General features: G+C 43.8%; 1 protein-coding gene across 2 annotated transcripts in view; it reads left to right on the plus strand.

Moving 5' to 3' along the window:
* Positions 1-6,418: 6,418 nt before the first annotated feature.
* CPNE3 (copine 3) overlaps positions 6,419-14,826 on the plus strand; it is a 46,721-nt gene continuing 38,313 nt past the window's right edge. For both annotated transcript variants that reach the window (XM_065902548.1, XM_065902547.1), the window contains exon 1: positions 6,419-6,552. The gene's annotated coding sequence lies outside the window, so the exon portion shown is untranslated. The remainder of the gene's footprint in view (positions 6,553-14,826) is intronic.

Here is a 14,826-nt window from a genome sequence, read left to right on the forward strand (position 1 = left end):
GGGGCAGAGCATATCATGTGGGGGAAAGTGAAAGTGCAGAGGCCTGAATTTGGAAGTCAAGTGACATTTTCTCTGAACATAAGGGCTTCCGTGGTGGCTCAGATGGTAAAGATTCTGCCTGCAATGCAGGAGACCCAGGTTTGATCCCTGGGTCAGGAAGATCCCCTGGAGGAGGAGGAAATGACAACCCACTGAATATTCTTGCCGGGAGATTTCCATGACAGAGGAGCCTGGTGGGGTAGAGTCCAGGAGTCCCAAAGAGTCAACATGGCTGTGTGATTAAAACTAACCAATTAGCGCTCTAAGTTGAGTGAGCAAGGAGGAGAGTATTAAGAAGAGATAATGTCAGAGAGAAGATGGGGATCAGGTAATGTAGGGCCTCATAAACCATTGTAAGGGCTTTGCCTTTCTTTCTTTGTATGATTGAATGTGACACAGGCTTCCCAGGTGACTCAGTGATAAAGAACCTGTTTGACAATGGGGAAGATGCAGGTTCTACCTCTGGGTCAGGAAGATCCCCTGGAGTAGAAAATGGCAACCTGCTCCAGTATTATCGCCTGGAAAATCCCATGGATGGAGGACCCCTTGTGGGCTACAGTTCATTGGGTTGCAAAGAGTTGGACATGACTGAGCACACACACACAGAGACACACACAGACACACACACGACACAGTCTAATTTACATTTTAATTTAACTGTTCTTCTAATAGTTTTGAAAACAGACTGGGGGGAGCTGGTAAGGAAGCAGCTGCTAGGATGCTACTGTAATTGTGGTGACTTGGACTAGGCTGGAAAATAGTCAGAATCCAGACATTGAAGGCAGAGTTGATAGAATTAGCCAACACCCTGACCAGATGAGATGGGATCTGAGAGAGGCAAAGATTTCTCCAAATGTTTTGGCCCAAACAGCTGGAAGGAAGCTTTGACATTACTTGAGATAGAGAAGACTCTGGGAGATACAGATTTGGGAAGGAAGATTGGGAGCGTGTACCTGTACATTTAGATTTGAAATGATTATCAGACATCCGTGTTAGCCAGTCTTCAAGATGGCCTGCAATGGGTCTTACCTCCTGAATTTACTCCTTTGTGGGATTCCCTCTCACATTAGATACAGACTGGTTTATCTAACCACTGGAATATGGCAAAAGTGATTGCATATGACTCCTGAGGCTAAATCGTAGAACGCATTAAGCTTCTGTTGTGGTCTTTTAGATTGTTCGCCCTGGGGCAAGCCAGCAGCCTTAGGATACTCAAGCAGCCCTATTGAGAGGTGCCTGTTGGAAAGGAACTGAGGTGTCCCACCAACAAAGTGCACCACTGTTACACGTAAGCAGTCTGTCTTGGAAGTGGTCCTCCAGCCCCAGAAGACGGCTGCAACCCTGAAGAATACCTGCCTGCAATTCTAATGAGAGATGATGAGACAGAACCACAGAGCTAAGCCACTCTGAAATTCCTGAGACACAGAATCTATATAATAGATGACTACTTTATTTTAGCCATCAGTCAGCTCAGTCGCTCAGTCATGTCCAACTCTTTGCAACCCCATGGATTGCAGCATGCCAGGCCTTTCTGTCCATCACCAACTCCCAGAGTTTACTCAAGCTCATGTCCACTGAGTTGGTGATGCCATCCAGCCATCTCATCCTTTCCTCCTGCCTTCAATCTTTCCCAGCATCAGGGTCTTTTCCAATGAGTCTGCTCTTCACATCAGGTGGCCAAAGTATTGGAGTTTCAGCTTCAACATGAGTCCATCCAATGAACACCCAGGACTAATTTCCTTTAAGATGGACTGGTTGGGTCTCCTTGCTGTCCAAGGGGCTCTCAAGAGTCTTCTCCAACACCACAGTTCAAAAGCATCAATTCTTCTGCACTCAGCTATCTTTATAGTTCAACTCTCACATCCATACATAACCACTGGAAAAACCTTAGCGTTGATTAGATGGACCTTTGTTGGCAAAGTGATGTCTCTATTTTTTTAATATGCTGTCTAGGTTGGTCATAACTTTTTTCCTTTCTTTGTGGTATCTCATTGAATTTAATTTTTTATTGGAGTATAATCGCTTTAGAATGTTGTGTTAGCTTGTGCGGTACAACGAAGGGAAGCAGCTATATGGATACATACATCCTCTCCCGCTCAGACCTTCCTCGCTCCTTCCTGCCCGCCCCACCCCTCCTGGTATCACAAAGCACCAAGCTCAGCTCCTGTGCTATACAGCAATCTGTTTTACACACGAGGGTGTGTGAAACCCTCAATGCTACTCTCTCAGTTCATTTTACCCTCCCCTCCCCTCTCTGTGTCCACAAGTCCTTGCTCTATGTCTGCTTCTCTATTTCTGCCCTGCAAAAGGGTCATCGATGCTATTTTTCTAGATTCCATATATATACATATACATACATATATACATTAATATATGATATTTGTTTTTCTCTTTCTGACTTACTTCATTTTGTATGACAGAGTCTGGGTTCATCCACATCATGACAAATGACCCACTTTCACTCCTTTTTATGGCCGAGTAATATCCCATTGTATGTATATACCATATCTTCTTTACTCATACATCTATTGATGAGCATTTAGGTTGCTTCTATGTCCTGACCATTAAAAATAGTACTGCCATGAACACTGGAGTACATGTATCTTTTTCAATTATGGTTTTCTCAGGGTATATGCCCAGGGTAAATGACTACTTAATTGCAAGCCCCTAAATTTGGTGTAATCTGTTATGGAGTAGTAGATAACTAAAACAACCCAAAGTAGAAAGTTGGAATCTAGAGTTTCAGGAGTTGGAAGTTTGGTAACCTTCACAATATAGATGGAGGACCTCCCTGGTGGCCCAGTGGTTAAGAATCTGCCTGCCAATGCAGTGGACTTGGGTTCAATCCCACAAGCCTTGAAGCAACTAAACCCATTTGCCACAACTACTAAACACTCATTCTAGATCCTGAAAATCTCAACTATTGAGCCGAGTGCTACAACCACTGAAGCTCATGTGCCCTAGAGCCTGTGCTCAGCAATAAGAGAAGTCACCACAATGAGAAGCCCACGCTCTACAATGAAGAGTTGCCCCCTCTCATGGCAACTAGAGAAAGCCTATGCACACAAAATACACAATAAATAAATAATTTTTTAAAAGAATGCAGATGAATTTCAAAGCTGTAAGGCTAGATGAGATAGCTAAAGGTGTGGATGAAGATAGAAAAAAGAAAAGTCAAGATCTAAACCCTGCGGTAGTCCAGTGTAAGAAGTGGGAATAGGAGGGTCAAAAACCAAAGGATATAAGAAGGAATAACTAGTGAAGTAGAAGAACACCAAAAGAGTATATGTATTTTTTGTATTTCTTATTCATTTTAGCATCCCTTTTCATCCGTTTAGTCCCATGTCTATTTGTTCTGTTTCTAGAAACTTGTTATGTCTGATACATAATATTCATTCAATACATGTTGAATAAATGGGCGCATAAAGAAGTACAAAAGTAGAATGGAATCAAGACTATAGTTTGAGAAGAATAAATAAGTTAATCAACTATAGCACTGTCCATTTAAATGAGAGAATGCTTACTGGCTACCAAAAGTACAAAACCATTTCATTGTCTCTGCTCCCAATGTTAGTGGAGACAAAGGTCATAAAAGTTAGGTATTAATATTATGTATTCTGGAAATTTTGAAACTTGCAACAAGATAAATGGTACCGGAGGACCTTCACTTTACTGTAAAAACAGAATAAAAACCAAAACAGAAAGGTTGTTTTTACCAATCTTTTAGTAAAATCAAAATAAGACACTTCTCTTTCCTTCATAACCTTCGAGAGACCGTCCCCGTCTGAATAGGCTCTCATTATCCCCCAGTCCCTTTCTATCACATTGTGGTGGTGTTCATTCACCCAGGCGTGTCTGAATCTTTGTGACCCCATGGACTGCAGCACACCAGGGCTCCCTGTCTCTCACCATCTCCTGGAGTTTGCCCAAGTTCATGTCCATTGCATCTGGTGATGCCATCCAGCCATCTGATCCTCTGAAGCCCTCTTTACCTCCTGTCCTCAATTTCTTTCTAGCATCAGGGACTTTTCCAATGAGATGGCTCTTCACATCAGGTGACCAAAATACTGGCGCTTCATCTTCAGCATCAGTTTCCTTCCAAGGAAGGAAATCAGGGTTGATTTCCCTTAAGACTGACTGGTTTGATCATCTTGCTGTCCAAAGGACTCTCATGAGTCTTCTCCAGCATCACAGTTCGAAGGCATCCATTATTTGGCATTCTGCCTTCTTTACGGTTCAGCTCTCACAATTGTACATGACCACTGGGAAGACCAGAGCCTTGACCATACGGAACTTTGTCAGCAGAGTAATGGTTCTGCTTTTCAACATACTGTCTAGGTTTGTCATAGCTTCTATCACATTACTCTGTATCATTTTCCTTATAGTACTGTGAACAATAACCCAAGCCAAGGTTGCAACAAAGAGCTTTACTCAAGGGTCTTAGGAATTGCAATTTGGGAGACAGAGATTTGGGTAAAATCCAGAAGAGTGCTTCTGGAGAAAAGAGTCAGGGGCTTATAAAGGCAGATACTACGAGGTTGTTAAAGTTGTCTGGTGAGAATTATGGCTGATTCTGATGCAGAAAAGAAGATATTTGTTCTTAATGGGGAGCTATCACTAGGGTCAGATAAATACCTTGAGTCTCACGGACTTTGGGCAGATGGTCTAGATGCTCCTACTAAGAGTCCACCTGAGCTGAGATGTGCATGTCTCACTCCCTCAAGGGTTCCTGGCTCCATTTTAGGAAGCTCTTTTAGTAACACTGACTCCATTTTTATTTTTCTTTCACAGCACTTATGATTATCTGAAATTATTATTATTTTTTAATAACTTATTATTTGTTCTCCCTCTAGAATAGAAGCTTCTGTTTGTCACTAGTTTATCAGGTCTCTATAGAACAATGCTTGGCACATAACAAGGACCCGGAGGTGTTGAATAAATGAAGGAATCTTCACTTGCTTTGGTACAATTATGTTGAAGTGTTTACTTTGCATATTTTTTGATTAAAAGAAAAGCTTGGTTTAGAAATCTGTACTTCTTTATTTACTTTCCCATGTCTTCTGTAATTAAAAAAATTATCCTTTACCCATTTTTCTATTTCTTTGAAAGCAATTTATACTTAAGATACTAACCCTTTCTTTGAAAGTTAGGTTTGTAGCAAATATTTTTTCTAATGTTTGCCTCTTGATCTTGGTCCCATTTCTCTTGGGTGGAAGTTCAAATTTCAAGTAGTCAAATGTAGCAATGTTTTCCATAATACTGATAATTTGTTTTATCTCAGGCAGCATCAAGTCACAGTCAGGTGGTGCGCTTAGAGATTACTTTGAATCTGTGAATTCGGGCAGTAGGCCAATTACTTAGCTATCAAATCTCAAGTTAGTCGTATTTTTCTCATTTGCAAAATGGGGATAATGGCACTAAATACGTCACAAAACTGTGAGGACTGAATGAAATTAAGAAATCAAATAATTCTGATAGTGTGCACATTGAAAGCACTCTAACTACAGTGGTTCAGTTCAGTTCAGTCTCTCAGTCGTGCCCAACTCTTTGCAACCCCATGGACTGCAGCATGCCAGGCCTCCCTGTCCGTCACCAACTCCCGAAGTTTACTCAAACTCAGGTCCACTGAGTCGGTGATGTCATCCAACCATCTTATCCCCTATCGTCCCCTTTTCCTCCTGCCTTCAATCTTTCCCAGCATCAGGGTCTTTTCCAATGAGTCAGTTCTTTGCATCAGGTGACCAAAGATGGGAGTTTCAGCTTCAGCATCGGTCCTTCCAATGAATGTTCAGGACTGATTTCCTTTAGCATGGACTGGCTTGATCTCCTTTCAGTCCAAGGGACTCTCAAGAGTCTTCTCAACGTAATAGTGGTTAGGAGTTAGCACTTGTCTACTTTCATGCTGAAACTTATTCTTTCCTGGCTCACATGCGGTTTAAATTTTCTCAAATGTAAATCCTTATATTTTCAGCAATTTATTTTGGTGTACCGGATAACTTAATTTTAAAGGCCTGAAGTCGACTAGGGGTTTTCAGTAAAGAAACCAATCAGAGTTCCCGGCAGGTGGTGGCCGGGGTGGGCGGAGCCGGATTCAGCCCCGCCCCGTCCCTCAGCCTCCGCCCCGTCCCGCCCCGCCCCGCCCCCCCGCCCATCAGCCCCGCCCTGCCCCTTGTCCAGGCCCCGCCCCGCATCCCCGCCTCTTCGCTAGGCCGGCCGCAGCCTCGCCTCGCCCCTCAGTCCCGCCCCGGCCTGCCCCTGCCCCGCCCACCCCAGCCCCGCCCTCCCTCGCCCCGCCCCTCGGCCCTGCCCCGCCCCTCGGCCCTGCCCCGCCCCTCGGCCCTGCCCCGCCCCTCGGCCCTGCCCCGCCCCTCGGCCCTGCCCCGCCCCTCGACTGGCCCCGCCCCGCCCCTCGGCCGATCCCCAGGGTTTCCTTAGACTCACCGCGGCGGGGAGACTGTGCGGTGTCCGCCTGCCCGGTCCTTGCGGAGTGACGCCCATCCCTGTGGCCGAGCCGTGAGTGCGCACTCTCCTCTGCTTCGGGCCCGGCGTGGCGGGGCACCCGGAACCCAGCGGTGCCCTGGGGAGGAGAAGGGCCAGGTCGGGAGAGCCGGGCCCGCGGGCTCCGCGCGACTGGGCCGGGCCGCCCTCGCCCTGCGGGCGCTTCCTGGGCTCCGCGCGGCCCTGGCTCGGCCGGGCGCCTGGGGCCTCCGCAGCCGCTGGACGCGCGGTCGGCGACCGGCCCAGGCCCAGAGTTGCCCAGCGTCTCCCGGGGCAGCTCCAGGAGCTCCGGGCTCAGCTCCTGGCCGCGAGGCGCCGCCTGCGCTTAGCGTCGATTGCCCGGGACCCCCCAGCCTCCCCCGGCGGGGTGGTGGGCTTGCGGCCCGGGGAGAGACGCGGACTCGCGGCCCGGTCTGCGCTTCCTGAGTACCGGGGGGAGGGGGGCGCGCTCGGTAACGGAGGACCCTAGGGGAGCTTCCAGATCGTGGGGTGGACAGAAGCGACTCCGCCTGGGGGTAACGCAGAAGGCTGCGGGAAGGCGTATCCTAGCGGCTCCAGTTCCGGCTCCAGCTTCGAATTTCTGATGTTTAGTGTTTTGGGCTCACCGAGGGCGTGGAGGAAGTGCGGTTAGGTTTGTCTTGCATTACCAGAACCTCTGGGAGACCGAGCAAACCTATCACTGACGTTGCCTGGGATCCACACTTTCTGTTTGTCCTCGGGATTATGTTTTCGTGGCTGCCTCTGTAACTGCTAATCAGGTAGGAGGAAGAGCGGCACTGAGTACGCCGAGTACTGCTTACAGGACGGCACAAACCCTGCTGGACAACTTTCGTGTATGTTAGCTCACTTAATGCTTGCAGCCATCAGCTTAAATAGTGTTGCTATTTCATTTCATACTCGAGGAAACTCAGATTGCATACATTTCCAAATTGCACAAGTGTTAAGTGGTAGTAGCATTAGAGCTGAAATTCAGACCTGTATGATTTCTGCACCCAGGCTTTATGGCTTAATGTTAAAAAACGTTATTGGGGTTTCCTGATGGCTCAGTGGTAGAGAATCCTGCTAATGCAGGAGAGGAGCGTTCAATCCCTGGGTTGGGAAGATCCTCTGAAAAAGGAAATGGCAACCTGCTCCAGTATTCTTGCCAGGAAAAATCCAATGGACAGAGGAGCCTGGCTAGCTACAGTCCATGGGGTCGTAAAAGAGTCAGACACGACTTTGCCACTAAACAACAACGAAAAATATTATTACTCTTTGGGGTAAGATGGATACCTAGATTTGAGATCTATTGTTTGAGATTTGTTAGCTGTATGACCTTGGGCGGGTTGCTTAGCCTTTTAGGGCCTGTCTCTGCACTTATAAAATAGAGATAAAATACCTCCTATGTCATAGGGTTGTTATGAAGATTGAATAAGATCATTTTTGGACCACACTTAGCAAAGTGTCTGGCACATAGTCATGAACTATATATAGCAACATATATCCTGCTATTATTAATTGTGGACAGCAAACTGCAGCTCTGAGCGCTGCCAGCCGGAGCCTGACAGAACTTGTATGGACTGAGAGCACAGGTAGAGGGGGGCAGAAAAGAATCAGAACGGAAACCAGGACAGATGGCACGGATGCTGGCAATTGTAGGCACGCCAATGGATTAATCCGTGGTGCCGAGGGCCGCTCTTTTGCTTTCATGAGAACTTTTTAAAAGGCAGTTCGTTATAGCTGATGAATTGGAAAAACACATCCCACTCTGGGCTGCAAGCATTCTGAGAAGTGTCTGGATGGGACCGTGCTGAGGCTCCCCGCCTGTGAGGGTTAGGGTTAGGGTTAGGGTTAGGGTTAGGGTTAGGGTTAGGGTTACCTCCCCGTCAACTGTGCGGTTCTCTTTCAGAATTTCTTCTCTCAGATCCAGCGCCTGAAGAAAGGAGAAGGACAGGAGAGTTTAGGTTGGGGAAAACAAAGCATCTTTTTGCCTTTTAAGTGTTGATAAATGACTAGACACCTCTCCTAATTTTACCTATAGCTGTGGACACTTTATAGACAATGATCTTCATTTCCACTTAAATTTAAGGCAGCCTAAGTGTTGCAAATTTGTACATCCTCTTTACAGTGCTAGCCCTATTCCCCTGAGTATTTCCTCTGTAGCGTGGGTTCCTACTGCACCCATTTCATACTGCAGCCTGGCTCCTGTCAGTTCTTGGTGTTGCTTTAGGCATAGTTTACTTGCCCTCTTTTGTTTCTGGTGAGTCCTGTGATTTTTTTTCCCCTTACTATTATCATTTACTTTTCTCTTTCTTTTTTCAAAACTTTATTTAGCCAGTGATTTGCTATACTGGAAAATATGCCTGTCAGCAAAACCTAGAGAGTTAGTGTAGGATGTGAAATTGGATTAAATAACACTTGACCTTTAAGGAATTGTGATTAGCTACTATTGCACCTCAAAAGCATGATCTTTTAGGTAGATCTCTTAGCAAGGATTAATACTACTTCTGTTGGTGGCATTCAACAAGTTGAAGAGTCCAAATCTGGCCTTTCCTTTAATTTACCCATTATTACCTTCACCCTATGGGCCAGCTTCCTTTGCACCAATATTCTCCCTTCCAGTTCTTTCTTACCTTATAAGGATTGCTAATTGGTTAAAGTCCAGACAATTAAGTAGAATATTTGGCAGAAGGTTTAGTAAAAGGTTGCCCAAGAAGAAGGTTTAAATTAATACCTAAAAGTAAAGTATCATAGATTTGATTTGACTATATTATTTGAGTTTCTGATATGATGATCAAAGGCAGACATATATACATTTTATTTATTTAATTGAAGTATAATTGATCTACAGTACTATGTTAATTTTAGGTGTACCGGTGATTCAATATTTTTATACATTACATTATAAAATGATCACCACTATATATATTTAAGTAAGATTATACCTACATTTAAGCCAGTTATTCTCATTTAAATCTATTTGGAAGCCGAAATGGGGAGAAAATGGGACTCTTTTGGAGAGACTGTTTACTCTTTTAATATAGAACAGTTCGTGAGTATGCAGTCATAATTTTTAAAAAGATGTTAAAATTAGTCTATGTGATAGTCAAATTTACCAATATAAATTAGATGGCTAGCATACTAACACAGTTTCCCCATGAAAATAGAAGGAAATACTGCATATTCATTTTAGCAAATAATTTTGAAATGTGTGTAATTTCAATTTTGAAATGGATGGTACACTTGGATGTACCAAGTGGATGTATTATGTCTGGTTCCTGTGAAAATTACCAAAGCAAAAGTGTGGTTGCGATATGTGTTGTCACCAGGCTACTTCAATATTTTGAGAATTTAGTTTACCATGTCTCTAGACCCTAAGGTGATAGATGGGACATGTTAAAATAGATATCTCGAGACCCTAAGGTGATAGATGGAACATGTTAAAATAGATATCTGAAACTGTAAGGAGAAACTTGTCTTCCCTCCTTCACCACCTTTCTTGGTATTTGACTTATTTTATATTAAAAAAAAAAAAAAAACAAAAACGGGCTTCCCTGGTGACTCAGTGGTTAAAAAAAATATAAACGTCAATCAGGAGATGTGGCTTTGATCCCTGGGTTGGGAAGATCCCCTGGCAAAGGAATGGCAACCCACTCCAGTATTCTTGCCTGAGAAATCTCCTGGACGGAGGAGCCTGGAGGGTACAGTCCATGAGATCATCAAAGAGTCGGACGTGACTTAGTCACTGAACAACAGCAGCAATAAAAATATACAACCTAAATATATATGATGCTATATAAGACAAAAACAACTGTTAGGTTTAACATTTTCAGTTATTTCAACAGAAAGCAAATATGTAAATTACCTTGTAAGAACAAAGTGTTTCTCTAGAGGCTGCATTCCAGGTCCAAGGGAAGAACACCCCTTGAGTGAGCCATGTAGGAAGTAACCCAAGTCTCCAGCTCTTCTCCAGCATGTTATTTCACCGGCAGGACCTTTATCACACACTTTCATAACGCACTGCTTGTTAGATACAACCTAACATCCACACTCCCAGTTTAAGGTTTCATCTTCCCTAAAAACCTTTAACGAAAAAAAAAAAACAGTGTACAATCTGCTCAGTAGTCAGGATTTTCTTAAAAAGAAGGGAAAATTTTAAAAGTTTTTTCAATGATGTTGTCAAAATAAGTTGATAAACATATAAATATTACACCCATCTGCAACACTTCTTGTTCCCCTCTGTGCTTTATTTCTGTCTAGCACTTACCTTCACCTAGCACACTGGATATCTCCCTACAGTGGAATCACATGAGAGTAGGGATCTCTGTCCGCTTTGCTCACTGTTGTCTCCTAATCCCTTAGAATAGTGTCTGACACAAAGGCGTCTGTATTTGTTGAATGAGTGTGGAGTGAATGAACAGCACTATTAAACTCTTCATGATTGGCAAATAGAAAGTGATTGGCCAGAAAGTTAAAACCGATGAAATGTGTGTGCTTGGCATCCAGAAAACGAATATTCTTGAAATCAGGAAATGTATAACATCCCAAGTCCTTTCTCAACATGACAAACTTTTAAACCTTGAGGACCAAGGAAGGTTTTAAACTGTAGTTGTTGCAGCTCTAAGAGGAAAGAATTTTCATTATCACTGTTCACCATGAACGAGAGAGGAGCATGTAGTGTTAAAGTGTGAAAACATGTGTCTTGCCTAATTAAATAGTACATGTGCCCAGCTAAGAGGAGAAATAAGGGAACCAGGTTTTAGAAAGCATGGTTTCAGAATTGGGCATCGTTGGGTAATGCGAAGGGTGAGACCTTCTGATGGCTGGTCCAGCCTCTGGGAGATTGAAGAAGGTAGGCAGTTTTTAAAATGCTCTGAGGGAAGTGAGAACCCCAAGGAACCCCAGGAGGTTGTGTGCCTTAATATATAACATCCAAGGAGTGCTGAGTATCTGGCCAACAGCTTTACTGAGTTTTGTTGCTTTTTAGTTGCTAAGTTGTGTCTGACTCTTTTGCAACCCCTTGGACTATAGCCCGCCAGGTTCCGCTGTCCATGGATTCTCCAGGTAAGAATATTGGAATGGGTTGTCATTTCCTTCTCCAGGAGATCTTCCCAACCCAGGGATCAAACCCACATCTCCCGCATTGCAGACGGATTCTTTACCAGCTGAGCCACAAGGGAAGCCCAAGAATACTGTGGTGTGTAGCCTATCTCTTCTCCAGGGGATCTTCCCGACCCAGGAATCAGACCAGGGTCTCCTGCATTGCAGGCGGATTCTTTACCAACTGAACTATCAGGAAGATCCACTGGAGGTAGGGAAAGGTATGTATACTCTGTAGCTAGCTTTGCCAAGATGCATGTTTCATAGGGTGAGGCAATATGATGTTATCATTACTTCTTTTATTAACACTTCACTCACTACTTAGGGTGAACTGTTCATTTGATTTGCTTGAAAGTATAATAACCAGTGACATTTCTAAAATGTGTGTACAGCAACCAGGGGATTAGCAAAGCAGTACCACCTGAAGCACATGGTAAATAAACTGAATGATAGATCAGGCCAGTATATCTTAGGAATTTTCCAGAGAAATCAAGGAAGGGGCCTTAACTGATTCCTTACTTTGTGGTGGGTTGGATAGGGTAAAACTGCACTAACTCCTTGAGTTTAAAGAAAGAGGCATCATGTGACAACTCTTTCATATTAACTTCTGCTAACCCCAGTTCTGCATGTCCAAGTATCAGCAATAGTGTTGACTTAGATTTTATTCAGGGTAATTGAAGAATCTGGAAGTTCATTAAAAAAACAAGCAGTGGCCAAAAGCTGATTCCTTCATTCCTGTCATGATATGAACTGGAGTTTAATAATCTGAGATTCTGTAGATGGTTGTAAAATTCACTTCCTTACTATGCTGAATGTACCTAATAGACTGAGCCCTCTGTTTTGTTTGTTGACATGGATTATTTTTTCAAGTCATCTTGGGATGGGAAATTGAATAGCAATTTTAAGTGAAGGTACCTCCTTCAGTGGGAAAGTATCTAAATATATACATTTTTTCAGATATAGCTTTTTCAATAGTGGGAAGTGGAGTTTGGAAACCTGTTTCTTTTTTCTTTTTTTTCTCTTCTTGGTTCTTAAAATTTTCTGTTCCCCCTTTAAAAAAATTAAGAAAAATTATATTTAAAGGAGTAGGAACTCCTTTAGTTCAGTTCAGTCGCTCAATCATGTCTGACTCTCTGTGACCCCATGGACTGCAGCAGGCCAGGCCTCTGTCCATCACCAACTCCTGGAGTTTACTCAAACTCATGTCCATTGAGTCGGTGATGCCATCCAACCATCTCATCCTCTGTCATCCCCTTCTCCTCCTGCCCTCAATCTTTCCCAAAATCAAGGTCTTTGCCAATGAATCATCTCTTCACATCAGGTGGCCAAAGTACTGGGGTTTCAGCTTCAACATCAATCCTTCCAATGAACAACCAGGACTGATCTCCTTTAGGATGGACTGGTTGGATCTCCTTGCAGTCCAAGGGACTCTCAAGAGTTTTCTCCAACACCACAGTTCAAAAGCATCAATTCTTCTGCGCTCAGCTTTCTTTATAGTCCAACTCTCACATCCATACATGACCACTGGAAAAACCACAGCCTTGACTAGACGGACCTTTGCTGGCAAAGTAATGTCTCTGCTTTTAATATGCTGTCTAGGTTGGTCATAGCTTTCCTTCCAAGGAGCAAACTGGTACTCTTTCAGTATCAGTTTCTAATCAAGTGCCTTATTCACTGTCATTAAATTGGGATCGTAGAACATCAACGGGAAGAAGCCTTAGGAGTTAAAGTGATTGACTTGACTCTTAGCTTTCACGACTGAAAGAAACCCGAGGCCTAGAGAAACTGACTGCAGCGCTGGCCCTCCTGCGGGGTGCCTGGCACAGAAGTGCCGTCCCGGCGAGCTCCTCTTGTTGCTTTGGCACCCTGAGAGGAGCACGTGCCCTTCTCTCTGTTTTTACGCTTCTGTACTTAATTCCCTATCCCCATGCGTGGTATCCCACTGCAAGGATTAAGTAAAGATGCGGGCATCCCTGTGTTCTGAATACTGGGCGGACTTGGTGTACTTTTCTTTACTGTGATTTTTTGATCTGAGTCTCGGCTGTTAAGTGCAGTGTGTTCTGAGAATAGCTTTGCCGCCTTAAGCGGGCCCAGCAGTGCCCTCCGAGATCGCTGAGATCCCGTGACCCCACGTAGCTCTGCATGTGCGGGGACTTTGCAGAGAACACGCTTTTTTAGCCTGAAGTAGCTTATAGTCTCGTGGGCTGTCTTGAAGAGATACTGCTATGGTGTGAATATAAACCTTTCAGCTCTTCCCAGTCTTTGGCAAGCTACTGTTATTCTGTTTACATTTGTCTCAGAATATAGTAATAGTTATAGTATAAATATTAATCTTTTAATTAGAGAATATTGCTGCTGTATTAAATAATGATTAATTGGAGGCTTTGGTGCCCTCAGGGCATTCTGGCAAGAGGGGGGCATAATCTAAGTGCTTTCTTTGGCCTTGCCACTTATTAGCTTGTTTATCTAGGGTAATTAACCTTTTGGGATAAGTTCATTTTTTAAAATGGATACCACGCATTGTTTTGAAAACTTAACAATGTGCTAAAAATTACCAACATATTCAGAGGCAATCTAGTTATTTGCAGGGTTACTGTTATAGTTACAGCTATGATGCCTTGACCCCTTACCATAGAGTAGTACTCCTTGTCCTGGCCAATTCACTAGGATTTTTTTGGTAGAGCACAGAATAAAATATATTATTTGGAAGCCCTTTGAAAATTGCAGAAAGCAAACTCGTAAACTATCCAGATGAATGGAATTGTTAACTGTCTTTCCTTTCCCTCTGTCTTTCCCTTCTCCGCTCCCCCAGTCTCTACTTTAAGGGGGTGAAATAATCCAGTAACAAGTGACAGTATGAATGCAAATACTTTTATTGTGGAATATAGTTTTAATCCTCAATTTTGAGGATTAAAAGCCTCTGAGGTATTCTGTTGCTCTGTCTGAACCACGGTTTTGTGTTTCTTTGTATACAAAGAGAGCCGGGTATTTATTTTGTCCTGTTTTTGCATCCCTCCATCCTCTGCATTTAGAGCACATGGAAGATACTGTGTTGAATGGCTGGGTTGCCCAGTATTCTTCTAATGAGCTCCAAGATCTTCTGTTGTTGTAGCACCCCCTCCCCCAGCCCCCTGTCCTTGGTACAGTGATAGGCATGTAGTCGGAGAAGGGAACGGCACCCCACTCCAGTGTTCTTGCCTGGAGAATCCC

This window comes from Muntiacus reevesi, chromosome 12 (assembly GCF_963930625.1).
Source record: "Muntiacus reevesi chromosome 12, mMunRee1.1, whole genome shotgun sequence".
In the NCBI taxonomy this organism is placed as follows: Eukaryota; Metazoa; Chordata; class Mammalia; order Artiodactyla; family Cervidae; genus Muntiacus; species Muntiacus reevesi.